Raw genomic sequence first — 13,752 nt, 5'->3', positions numbered from 1 at the left:
ACCTACCCCCAAGTCTGTGCTTATCCAAAGGACGTGGAATCACTGTGTTGAGAAAAATGTAAATGGGAGGGAAGGAGAGTCGGCCCTTTCCTTGGTTTAGTCTCTTGCTTATACAATCATAGTAAGCAATTAAAGACTTGACTGTTACTTTCATTTTGGCTTGTTTTAGTTGGCTACTCAGATTTAGGAGCTCAGCCGAGCTCCTGACAATATGATCATTTAAATAGGTGCCAGTTCAACCAACAGAATGGGAAAAGATATTTGCAAATGCCATATCAGACAAAGGGCTAGTATCCAAAATCTATAAAGAACTCACCAATCTCCACACCCGAAAAACAAATAATCCAGTGAAGAAATGGGCAGAAGACATGAGTAGACACTTCTCTAAAGAAGACATCCAGATGGCCAACAGGCACATGAAAAGATGCTCAACGTCACTCCTCATCAGGGAAATAGCAATCAAAACCACACTGAGATACCACCTCACGCTAGTCAGAGTGGCTAAAATGAACAAATCAGGAGACTATAGATGCTGGCGAGGATGTGGAGAAACAGGAACCCTCTTGCACTGTTAGTGGGAATGCAAATTGGTGCAGCCACTCTGGAACAGTGTGGAGGTTCCTCAAAAAATTAAAAATAGACCTACCCTATGACCCAGCAATAGCACTGCTAGGAATTTACCCAAGGGATACAGGAGTACTGATGCATAGGGGCACTTGTACCCCAATGTTTATAGCAGCACTCTCAACAACAGCCAAATTATGGAAAGAGCCTAAATGTCCATCAACTGATGAATGGATAAAGAAATTGTGGTTTATATACACAATGGAGTACTACGTGGCAATGAGAAAAAATGAAATATGGCCCTTTGTAGCAACGTGGATAGAACTGGAGAGTGCTATGCTAAGTGAAATAAGCCATACAGAGAAAGACAGATACCATATGGTGTCACTCTTATGTGGATCCTGAGAAACTTAACAGAAACCCATGGGGGAGGGGAAGGAAAAAAAAAAGAGGTTAGAGTGGAAGAGAGCCAAAGCATAAAAGACTCTTAAAAACTGAGAACAAACTGAGGGTTGATGGGGGGTGGGAGGGAGGGGAGGGTGAGTGATGGGTATTGAGGAGGGCACCTTTTGGGATGAGCACTGCGTGTTGTATGGAAACCAATTTGACAACAAACTTCATATATTGAAAAAAAAAAAGAAAAATGAAAAAAATGAAAAAAAAATAGGTGCCAGTTATTTCTTGATGAAATTTAACACTATGTTTTTAGTCTAAGGAAATAGGAATGGAAAAGGACCTCCTCAATCTGTAACTATGAAAAACTTAAAGCTAACATAAGGGCGAAATACTGAATATCTTTCCCAAAAGACACAGTACCAAAATGGATGTCTTCTCTTACCACTTCTATTAAACTTGTACTGGAGGTCCTAGCCAGTTCAAATAAAGCAGCCAGCACAAAAAGGCATAGGAATTGAAAAGGAAAAAGTGGAACTCTCTTTCTTTGTAGACAGTATAATTATGTACATGGAAAATACAAAGTAACTACTAGAACTAAAGAATAAATTTAACGATGCTGTTCTATATCGTAGATTACACTTACACTGTTGTATGGATCTATCAAAATGCACAGAATGCATGCATAAAATAGGTGAATTTTATAATATGTACCTCAAACCCTAGAAAAAAGGAAAAATTAGTAATATCTTAGGATAAAAATATCAATCTAAAAATCTGAAACTATAAAGATTCTAGAAGAAAACATATAATATTATTGTAACCTTGGAGTTTAAGATTTCTTAGAGAAGACACAAAAGGTACTGAAAGGGAAGGGGCATGAATGAGCTTGGGGTAATGGAACAGTTCTACATCTTGACCTGACTGTGGTTACTGTGTATACAACTGTTAAAAAACAATGGAACTGTTAACCTAAGATCAGTGAATACCACTTTTTGTAAATTACACTTCAATAAAGTAACAGTTGAAGTGCAAATATTAAAATGTTCACAGCAGCTTTACCTGTAATAGCCACAAACTGGAAAAATGTCCATTAACAGGTAAATGGAAAAACAAAATGTGGCATCTCCATACGATGGAATACTAACTACATAGCAAGAAAATAATGAGCTATGGAGACAAATCACAACATGGATGACTCTCAAATGCTGAGAGAAAGAAGATAGAACAAAGTATACATACCATATGATTCCATTTAAATAAACTCTAGAAAATGAAACAAATGTAAGAAAGCAGATCAGTGGTTACTTGGTGGTGGAAGATGGAATTGGGAAGGGAGGAAGGGACTACAGGAAGGCATGGAAATCTTTTGGGGTGATATATATGTTCCTTATTTTTAATGTGCCAATTTCACAGGCATTACATAGGCCACAACTCCTGAAATTGTATACTTTAAATATGTGCACTTTACTGTATGTCAGTTATACCTCAAAGTTGCTTCAAAACTACAGAGAGGAAGATTTGAGCTCAATAAAAGAGCTTTTCCTTCTAACAACCAGAAAAATAGATTTTTAGAATTAAAAGAAACTTCATAGGTATTGCTGACAAGGTAGCATACATTCCCTATTTGAGCAATTTTAGTAATGGGACATTTCCATTATTAAATAGCTTAATTGTTAGAAAATTATTGGTATTAAGAGTTCCTGTAATTTAATCCATTGATTCTCGGTCTTGTCTGGTCTCTGGTGCTATCTAAATCTACCCCCCCTCAAATTCAAAATTCATTCAACAACTAACTACTGAGAACCAACTATATACAAAGAACCAGTCTATATACTGTCTATATACTGTGTGAATACAGTCTATATACTGTGGTGAATACATAGATATATAAGACAAAGACCCTGATTTATGGATTTTCCAATTTAGTATCTAAAAATAACTCTGATTATCTTTCTTCATCAGTCTCCTCTGCTTTGGTTCATATAGTGAGAAATTTTCTGACTTGGCAATTGGACTGAAGATGGTAGGAAAGACACAAGTCCAATCTAGTATCATCATTTTCTATATGCTAGGTTTATTGTGTCTACTAGGATGAATACAAGTACAAAGTCATATTATCAGCTCACCAATCCCTAAACCAAAGTGGTATCCTGGAAAAAGCACGAGAATAAGATTCCTGCTCTGCTTCTGCAACTAGCTACATCCCTCATCAATATTTCACTTTCCTGTAAAATGATGGAGCTGGTCTCTGTAGTGGTTTTCAAACTTTTTGGTTTGAAGACCCTCTTACTCCCTTAAAAATCATTGAGAACCCCAAGAGCTTTTGTTTAGGTGGGTTATATCTAACAATATGTACCATATAAAAAACTGAGTAAAAAATAAAAATTAAATAAAGCTGAGAAATATTTAAAATAATTTATTCATTCATTTAAAATGAACAATAATGAACCGATTACATGTTAACATATGTTATACATTTTTATGAAAACGAATTACATTTTCCAAAAGTACAAAAAAAAAGTACGAAGAAGGATTGTTTAGATTGTTTTACATATTTTTGGCAAATCTCTTTAATGTCTGCCTTGATAGAAGCCAGCTTCCTCATATCTGTTTCTGCATTCACTCTGTCTCACTCAATATGTTGTTTTGGTTGAAATAGTTGGGATCTCCATATCTGCTTCTGCATTCATTCCGTTGCAATATGTTGTTTTGGTTGAAATATATGAAGAAAATCTGCCTTCATAAAGTTATACATTTGGAAATTTGAGTATTTTAATAGCCTTTTAAGATAATTGTGGATATTCTTTGATACAATGCCAAAGCTCTGTAAGTGGTAGAGTCTAAGGTTACTTGCAACACAGAATCTGAAACCTTATCAATTAACTATTTGTACTCAGTTACATTAAAACTCATTGATCTATCTTGCCTCTGAATGGATCTTTTATCCATGCATGATACGGTAACATCATGCATTAGTCATTTGGAAAATACTGGTCCACTGAGATTTACACAACTTACGAATGTTAACACATTTCATTATACAATATCAAAAAAAAATCATATACATTAATATAGTTACCAATCTCATTAGAAAAGGCTAAGATTTTGAAAGCTGTCAAGCTCATAGTAGCAAATTCAAGTTTTCCAAAATTCTAGTTCTTACTTGAAAAGTTCAAATTTGTTTATTGGCAACAAATACTGAGAGTAATTTTCCTTTAAGTGATAGAGTCACTTTGCTCATTTTCAAGAAAATGCCTGCCAAATACCCAAGTCTGAATAACAACAGTTTGTCTCAGTTGTTCTTTCAATAAAAATGTGTTCCATGCAAAGATCAGCTAGTTTGAGCCACAACTGAATCAACTGCACACGTGCTTTCCCTAAAAACAATGACCTTACTGCAACATACAGAAGAGTTGTGTGTATACTTCCCATTTTGTCATACAGTATGTTAAAAACATGTGCACCTGAGAGTCAAGACTTAATAAAATTAATGCTACACTGAGACAATTCTTAATTAAAATTGGCTTTTTATCCCCTGAGAATATGAAGAATACAACTACTAGGACAATTTGGTACACTGCACTAGCAGTTTTACCCACCATCAGCGCAAATGCCAACACAGTGAAAAAGGCACACTTTGAAACCACTGACCTGAAAGATCTTTAAATGTACCTCTAGCTCTAAAATGTCTAGAATTATGTAAATAGTCACCATCTTCCATTTGTACAACTCTACAAAACATTAGTTTCTCTATTAAGTGATACATCTTACATTTAACAAATACATCAATTTCTTACAAATCTGCTATTTGTAAGGACATGCTCATGAGGTCATGGAACAGGACCTATTTCTTCCTTGCTAAACTAACCTTGATTTCATTTAGATTTTCCCACTCTCCAACTTTTCCAGGCACCAATGTGCTTTGGGGGAGGGGGGTGGTTAAGTCACTGGTCTAACTCTACTTTTATGGTCCTTCATTTGCCAATGTACTGGTATAAATATATCCATATAAAACAATTCTAACCAATGAGATATAAGGGGTGTTTTCAGAGTGGAGGTATGGGACTCTTGAGAAAGTTTTCAGTACTGAAAAAAAAGGACACAAATGAACAAACAGTTCATACTCTTCTTTACTGGTCATTGCGGTGTCTGCATGTGCTCTCTGGAACTGCAGCAGCCATCATGCTAGTATGAAGGGAACTAATCTGAGAGTAAGCTGATAGGCAGAGTATGGCAAAACAGAAAGTGGAAAGAACCTAAGTCATTATTTGGCTGAATTAATTAACCTTGGAGATATTCTACTTCAAAACTTCTTGTGAAGTGAGCTAAAATTTGCCTTTATTGTTGAGACCATTGAACTGGTGTTTTCTACCACTTGGAACAGAAAAACCCTTATCTCATATAAAGACACTATTATGTCTATCCTTCATATACAGAAATGTTTTACGACATCAATTAAAAGATGAGATTATGGACAGAGAAGGACCTCTCTTCCTTTATCAAAGTCCTAGAGAGCTCAAAATGCAGAATACACTAAACAATCTCACTAGTGTCAGATTCTTAGTACCATTTCCCTCCCAAAGTTCCAAAATCTCCTTCCCTATCCCGTTAATGTCATATATACTATAAGAAATTTTGGATGCAAATCAGCCATTTCTCATAACATATAGGAAGAGTGTTATTTGACTGAATTATAAGATGATATAAATGCCAACAGAATTTCTTACAGTCCTATTTTAGTACTCACTGTCATAAAACCAATTCCATTAACCTGACTAGCACTTGCTCATAAATGGTGCTTAAGTCACCAAGTTAATAAGTAAATGTAATGTTTACATCGGATTCAGTAAAATTAAAAAGTAAGTTAAAAATTAAATTTAGCGAAAGCTTGTTTCCTTTATAACATTTGCCTTTGGTTGGCTTTGGTTAGCAAATAGCAAGGGATTTAAGATTCTCATTTCAACAGGGCAGCAAGTACCATTGCAGACTACACTTTTGGTTAAAGGCCAGCAGAAGCTGCTAAAGGAACAAAGGGCAGTTGGACCTGGATAGATTATGAAGGTAAATAAACTCAAGCATTGATGCATAAAATGAGAATCTGGTTTGTTAAAATTAAAGGAGCCTATGTATCAGAGATCACACTAAAGATACCTCTCCAAAAAACCTCAAGAAATACTGCTATTAAAAACAAATCTTTGTAATCAAGATTTAGTTAAGTGGCTGGGTGGTTCATTTATAATGTTAATTAGAGAGAATATATTTTCAAAAATTACTTCTGTTCCATAGTTGCTATTGTCAGAAGGGGATGAGATAATGGAATCATTACATTTTAAAAAGAAAATCATTAGAGGATAGGACCAAATCAACCAACCAACTGGCAATCAATTAAGCATCAATTCCATAGTCACTCTACTAGATAGAAAAAAATGATTAAGGTTGTCTCATAGGCACTCTTATACACTACTGATAGGAGTATAATTGGTAAGACCATTCTGGAAAGTAATTTGGCAAGAGCAGATCTCTGTCATTCGGAAACTTAAAGTTTAGCTATTCAAATGCCACCTGGAAAAGCCATAATGCATAACAGTTTGTGATTTTACAGAGGAATACATTTGAATTGCACAAGCTACAAGGCTGGCATAAAGGCAATAAAGTCTCTTCACTAGTGAGGAAACACAAGAAGGTAAAGTGGGAGTGGTACAGAATGGATGGGGGATCTCTGATCTCATATATACTTACAAGTTTGTTTCTAAAAGAGGAGATGGGGGCTGGAATAGCATCAACCCAAAGTGGGAAAAATAGATTAGCAATTAATGGGGGGGAAGGTCCTGGAGTAACACTAAGGGAAAGATGAAAGCAAAGGACAGAACTAGACAAAGACATGGCCATTTAAGTGCACACATCATAGGCAGCTACAGGTCAGGGCTGGTGAAGAGGGTGGGGAAGGAGAGCAGAAGGGGCTCCCACTTCAGTCGCATTCCAAAATTCTCCTAGGGAAGGAGGGATATCAATGGGTTTGAGGTATGTTATACCCTTGCTATGGCTAGGAAGAAGTCAGTAGGGGAGTTATTCATGGAGGGCAGCCTCCACCTTCTGTCCAGGGGAGAGATGTACAGGAATGTATGGTTCACAAAATTAAAATTTAGGCCCTTGAAGATGGATGGCCTAGGCAATTATAGTAAAGAGTTATCAAAGGATGGGCCAGTGGTGAGTGTATCTTTAAAATCAAGTTAAGTGACCAACTGCAGGACAGGACTATGGGCAGGGCAGTGGGAATTATTCAACTTTTCAGCATGACTTTACTTTTCTGTATTATCTATAACGTATTAAATAGGAACTGAGGAAAATCTCATGAGCAGGCTCTAGAACCAGACCATTCCAGTTCAAATCTTGGCCCAATCACTTACCAACTGCATGACCTTAGACAAGTTATTTAACTACCTTGTGGGCCTCAGATTCCTTGTACATAAAAATGGAAAGAGTATTACCTATCTAATAGGGTATAACACAGGAACTACTAAAAAAAAGTTAGCTATCATAATTTATCTGTTAATGTCATTTTTCTAAATGTCAGAGTCTACTATATATACCAAAGACTCTGAAAATACTTATGGCCTCTAACCCACTAATTCCCCATAAAGGAGGAAGTACTAAAAAAATAATACAAAATATGGAATAAGAATTGTTCACGGCAGTTTTTCTTACAATGGCTTTACAAACTTGAAATTTAAAGATATATTCTATACGGATACCTGTCTGGCTCAGTCAGTAGAACATGCGGTTCTTGATCTTCAGGGTTGTGAGTTTGAGCCCCACATTGGGCGTAGAGATTTTTTTTTCTTTTAATTTACAGGTTAGTTAGCATATAGTGCAACAATGATTTCAGGAGTAGATTCCTTAATGCCCCTTACCCATTTAGCCTATCCCCCCCCCAAAACCCCTCCAGCAACCCTGTTTGTTCTCTGTATTTAAGAGTCTCTTATGTTTTGTCCTCCTCCCTGTTTTTATATTATTTTTGCTTCCCTTCCCTTATGTTCATCTGTTTTGTATCTTAAATTCCTCATATGAGTGAAGTCATATGATATTTGTCTTTCTCTGACTAATTTTGCTTAGCATAATACCCTCTAGTTCCATCCACATAGTTCCAAATGGCAAGATTACTTTTTAAAAATCTTTAAAAAAATATTCTGGCGTGCCTGGGTGGCTCAGTCGGTTAAGATTCCGACTCTTGATTTTGGCTCAGATCATGATCTCATGTTGTTGAGATCATACCCCAAAGAGTCCGGCTCTGTGCTGATAGCACTAGGCTGCTTAGGATTCTTTATCTCAGCCCCTCTCCCTCATGCGTGCATACGCAGCCACTCTCCCCCCCCCCCTCAAAATAAATACATAAGCATTTAGAAAGTATTATATAGAGGTACATGGGTGGCTCAGTCAGTTAAGCATCAGACTCTTGATTTTGGCTCAGGTCATGATCGCACAGTTCATGGGATAAAGCTGTATGTTGGGCTCTGCACCGGAGGGCAGGGAGCCTGCTTGGGATTCTCTCTCTCCCTTTCCTTCCGCCCCTCCCCTGCTTGCACTCTCTCTCTATCAAAATAAATAAATAAATAAACTTAAATATATATATATATATATATATATATATTCTATAAAAGTGAATAGGTAAATTAATTGTGGTGTTTATAAATATAAATTGTATACAGCCATTTAAAACTAGTATCTTTAAAGGAAGAATTTTAATAACATGGGGAAATGCTTGATAAGTGAAAAAGCATTAAGTTATAAAACTATATATAAAGTAATTCCAGCTTTTAAAAATTTTAACCAATATACTCTTTTAAGAAAAGATTAGATACATAAGAAGGAAAATCATCAAAACAACAATAGAGGTTATTTCTATGCTATTGGTAGAATTGTGGACATGTTTTTATTTTGTTTATAATTTTCTGTATTTTTCAAGTTTCCCATACTGAACATGTATTACTTTTGCTATCAGACAGAACCAACATGGAAATTGGTTGAACAAATGAACAGATATACAGTTCTTGCTTATGATTTAATAGGGAAAACAGATAAAATCCCATGAACCAAAATACTTGTAAGACCAAATATATTTGGATACTAGACAGGAAGAGCATAAATACTGCATGTTCAAAGAAGTGTAAAATCAGTCATTGGTATATAATAGTAAGGGAAAGTTTAAGAGAAAGACTATTTATTCTCACTAGCATGTAAACTCCATGAAGGCCAGAAACTTGTCTATCTTATTTAGTTTTATCCACAGTATCTAGCACAAACTGATTTTGTGAACAGTACATATCCAAGAGTGTGGAAATAAGACAACATAAATACAATTCTTAAATACTTGTAAGTTGCTGAATAAATATCTGTTGGATGAATATAAACATCACACTGAAACTGAGTGAAGATTTAGATCGATAGGACTCTAATCAAAATGGAGAGGCAAAATATGTATGTAGTAATCAAGATTATAGAAAAGCTGACCTAGGCTACAATGGAGAACATATATTATAAAATGTAATGAAAAATAAGGTTGGATGGGGGGAAAGATAATGTTAGACCCTGAAAATCAGGCAGAAAATTTGAGAGTTAACGCAATAAGAAATGGCAAGTCAATAGTTTGTAATCACAATAATGAAATCTTTAATTTATTCATTATTTTCCAAGTATTATTCTAAATACTTTACATAACTCTTCTCATTTTATCCTCAAAACAATCTGTGACATAGGTACCACTCACACCCTTTTGCCAATAAAGGAATTTGACTCCAGAGGCCAAGCTTTTAAAGACTGTATGAGACCTCTCCAAAGCCCACGAAACATGTCTGAAGAAAGATACCAGAAAGCAGTGAGATTCGAAAACATCAAAGATGTGTTTTTATTCTGTGGTCTTGGACTGGAATCAGTGATGTAAGTACAAATTCATGTTGTTTAATCACATATATACAAAGATAGGTTGTAAAAAAATAAGATATAGACGTGGGTATGTACCTATGTTTTGTCTGTTGAGAAGACATAGATGCAATGACACCTCAATAGCAATGAGCACACCAAGCACCCAGGCACTGATCTCTAAATACCATTATCCAATAAAAGAATCAAAGCTCCCTGGAGAAACAGCTGATTCCAAGGCTGGGGCAGAGAAAGTAGAAAAATGAGGCTGGAACATCTTGTGGTACCAGAATGTAAGGCAATGCTCAAAAAACGATAGGGACGCACTGAAAGGACACAGGAACCAACTAGAAGAGGCTCCTGTTAGCCAAAAATGGGGTAACTTCAGCCAAAAAAAATAGCAAAATTCATTATAACTCATAGAATAAAACAAATATCCATAATTCCATACTACCTTAAATAACTGAATAAATAGATAATAAATAAATAGCAGATAACATAAAGTTCTGTTACATTAGAATTCAATTATTAAATGCAGAAAATGTTAAAACCTGAAAATCACCATTTGGCAAATGTCAGAGTAATAATTATTCAGGCTAGAATCCTCAATAGATGCTAAAATTAGCAGGCAAGTATGATGAGAAACAGGATATTTACATTGTTTCATAGTATCGCCCCAAACAGTATCACAAGATCTGCTTACTTTGTAATTATGAAAAGGACAAAATAGTGACTTTATGGCATATAAACCTGGCAGACATAACATGAATCAAGTTATCAAGGTTGGATCTTGAGAAACTTAACAGAAGACCATGGGGGAGGAGAAAGGGAAAAAAAGTTACAGAGAGGAAGGGAGGCAAACCATAAGAGACTCTTAAATACAGAGAACAAACTGAGGGGTTGATGGGGGGTGAGGGAGAGGGGAAAGTGGGTGAAGGGCACTGAGGAGGGCACTTGTTGAGATGAGCACTGGGTTTTGTATGGAAGCCAATTTGACAATAAATTATATTAAATAAATAAATAAATACTGTATCAATAACATCAAAAAGTTAAAAAAAAAAAAGGTTAACTCAAGTAAAGAGTCTTATGTGTCGTATATACAAACATCAAAAGCCAAATAAAAACACAGAAAAAAATGTACACACTCTTACACAAAGGACAGGTACATACATAAATATATACACAAGACTAAAGTTGTATAGATAGTTGAGTAAATACAATTGGATAAGATAGGTAAGTAAATTGGTAAAAACAACATATGTGAATTGGGCATATTAAGCAGAGTGCCACCATATACACATACCCTGTTTTATCACAATAGACATGCTCCTGAAAAGTTCAGTATACTTAAAATTATGGAAACTAATTAAAAGAAGGATAAAGCAAATCTTTCCTCAAAATAATCATCCACCACAAATTATAGTTGTTTTAGAAATCTAACTTTAAAAAGTTAGTTAATATAAAAATGTGATTGTATAAAATCATACAACCTGCAGCAAGCAATTGCTTCTATACTGCTTTTAAATTATCTCTCTATATGTAGACCTACATATGGAGATCAAACTGATCTCTATTATGACTCTACCTCCAAAGCTCTTTCCGTTATGCCATGCTACTTCTCCCAACATCAGCAGGAAGAGATATAATCCCCATTATCATTTCCCTTTCAACTCTTGTGTCTCCACCACCAAAAAAAAAAGAAAAAAAGTAGCAGAGATCCAAACACTCTGAAGAGCAAATAAATCTTTACAGACCACATACAAAAGAGGCAGTATAGTACAGTGATTGAGGGTAAAGGATTTGGAGTCAAGGTGTCTCAATTCACATTTCCAGCTCCCCAACTTAATACCTCTGTGATTTTTTTGCAAGATACTTAACCTCTATGATCCATAGATTCTTGATCTGTAAAGTGGGGATAACAATGATATAAACCTCATAGGTCTGTTGTGAAGATTAAATATGATAATGTACATTACCATATTAGCACAGTGCTTGGCACATAGTAAACACTCAAAAATGTAAGCTATGGTAACAGTGTCAATAAATTCTTCCTATGGAGCAGTTAATTCATAGCATACTTCACAGGAAAAACTGTTCCTGGTCACAAACCATAATACCACCCTTAATGAGTTGTTGCCACTGGTCACAAGAGAGATGGTCCATTTAAATTAGAGAAACCTATCCATCTACTGCACAAAAAACTCACTATCCATAAATCTAAGTGTGTGTCCTACTGACAGTGAATAAATACAGGTATAATTACCTTTGCATAAAAATGTTATTTTCACCACTACAAATGACCATTGCAATCTAAACCTGCCTTTTTCTCTTACTACTAGGTAAGTAACATAAAAGTTACTCTATTCCACCTAATAAACACTCTACTTAAAAAAAAATCTTCCACATACTTGTGATATCCCAATTTGGCATGACTTCAGGGATAAATCACTTAACTATGAAAAATGAAAGCAATTTAAGTTATCAATGGTCTTCCTGATATAAAAGTCCCAATACTAGACTACTGCAGCCAATAATCAGTCAGCCCCAGTACCATCCAGTTTACTCTGGAGAAGGTCACCAATATCCCTGCACTAATATGGAGAGAAGATACCATTCAGATCTTTGAGATAAAAACATTTCATCTAACTAGGATATTGATGTGTGAAGCAGAAAAACCAAACCCCTGGCTTTATTACAGGCATAGTGTCCTAATGACAGAGAAATGGGATACAAAAAGGATCTTTTAAAATTACATAGAAAGGAAAAAGAAAAAACTGCATGGTAACTTCTGTAACTACTTCATGAACACTCAACCATTAAAGAGTCCAAGAAAACAAGCTTGCTCCCAAGTTTTGTCAACCATAAAAAGAGATCTCACTTTTAATATAAATTGATTTAACACAAATTGATGTATAGAATTGTTATACATACCTGCACAACTGGTTCTGGTACACATTTACTAATAGCAATGTCACATAAAAAATTTGAAATATTTAATCAAACATCCACAAAATCTTTGCCCCTGGCCAAATGCCATAAGCAGTAAGCACCATGATGTTTTTAAAGGTAACTATTTTCAACAACACAATTGTAGTTTCATCTAAAGGTCTATAAGCACTATCGAGTGGCAAAACTTTACCCCATTGAGATGCTCTGCATCCAAAAAGCAATTTTAAGTCATCTAATTGTTTTGGAGGCAAAATTACAAACGTAGTTACAAATACTTGATATTCATGGTTTTTCAGCAGATTTGCTATCATAATTATGCTGTGCTTAGAGTAATATGAAAGTTAGTTTTCATACCTTGAGTACACATTTTCTGGAGGATAAAAGAAGGACAATGTAATGTAAGGTATGCTGAGTGTATAGAGAAACCAGACAGCTAACTTAAAAGTGGACCCAGATAAGCCCTAACATAGCAGCTGCATATATAAAAAAGTGCCAAGTCACTCAACCACGTGAAGGCCTAAGCCATTCTCTCACATTAATGATCACTCAAATATAACTTTTAAATAATCTTTCACATACTTAATTCTTTAGAGGTTAGTGAAATGAAGGATGATGGCTTCAGGCTGGAGAACACTTCTTTAACAAAGCCATTCATTCCTTCACATCTGCCTCTTCCCCAGAAAGAAAGTGGGTGGGACTACCCAGAGATCCTTCTAGGAGATATACTGGGGTTTTAATTCTCCATTCCTAAAAACTAAGTGGAACTTTTGGCTCTGTCATTTCACATGAGCATCCTCCTTCACTGTGCTTTAAACCAGAACACTTATTCCCGGGGGAAAAAGAGAATTCCTTTCCTTTAAACAGGTGATGGGCAAATTCTCCATTTGTTTAGGTGCCTTAGTTTTTTTGTTTTTTTTTTTTTGTTTT

The 13,752-nt window shown here is 35.4% G+C and overlaps 1 protein-coding gene across 3 annotated transcripts in view; it reads right to left on the bottom strand.

Moving 5' to 3' along the window:
- The window catches only part of COL4A5 (collagen type IV alpha 5 chain), a 239,082-nt gene that overhangs the window by 224,116 nt on the left and 1,214 nt on the right, over positions 1–13,752 (bottom strand). The gene's annotated exons all lie outside the window — the stretch shown is intronic.

Source organism: Prionailurus viverrinus, chromosome X, assembly GCF_022837055.1.
Source record: "Prionailurus viverrinus isolate Anna chromosome X, UM_Priviv_1.0, whole genome shotgun sequence".
In the NCBI taxonomy this organism is placed as follows: Eukaryota; Metazoa; Chordata; class Mammalia; order Carnivora; family Felidae; genus Prionailurus; species Prionailurus viverrinus.
Note: the sequence above shows the minus strand (reverse complement) of the source record. Positions and strands in the feature narration are given on the sequence as shown.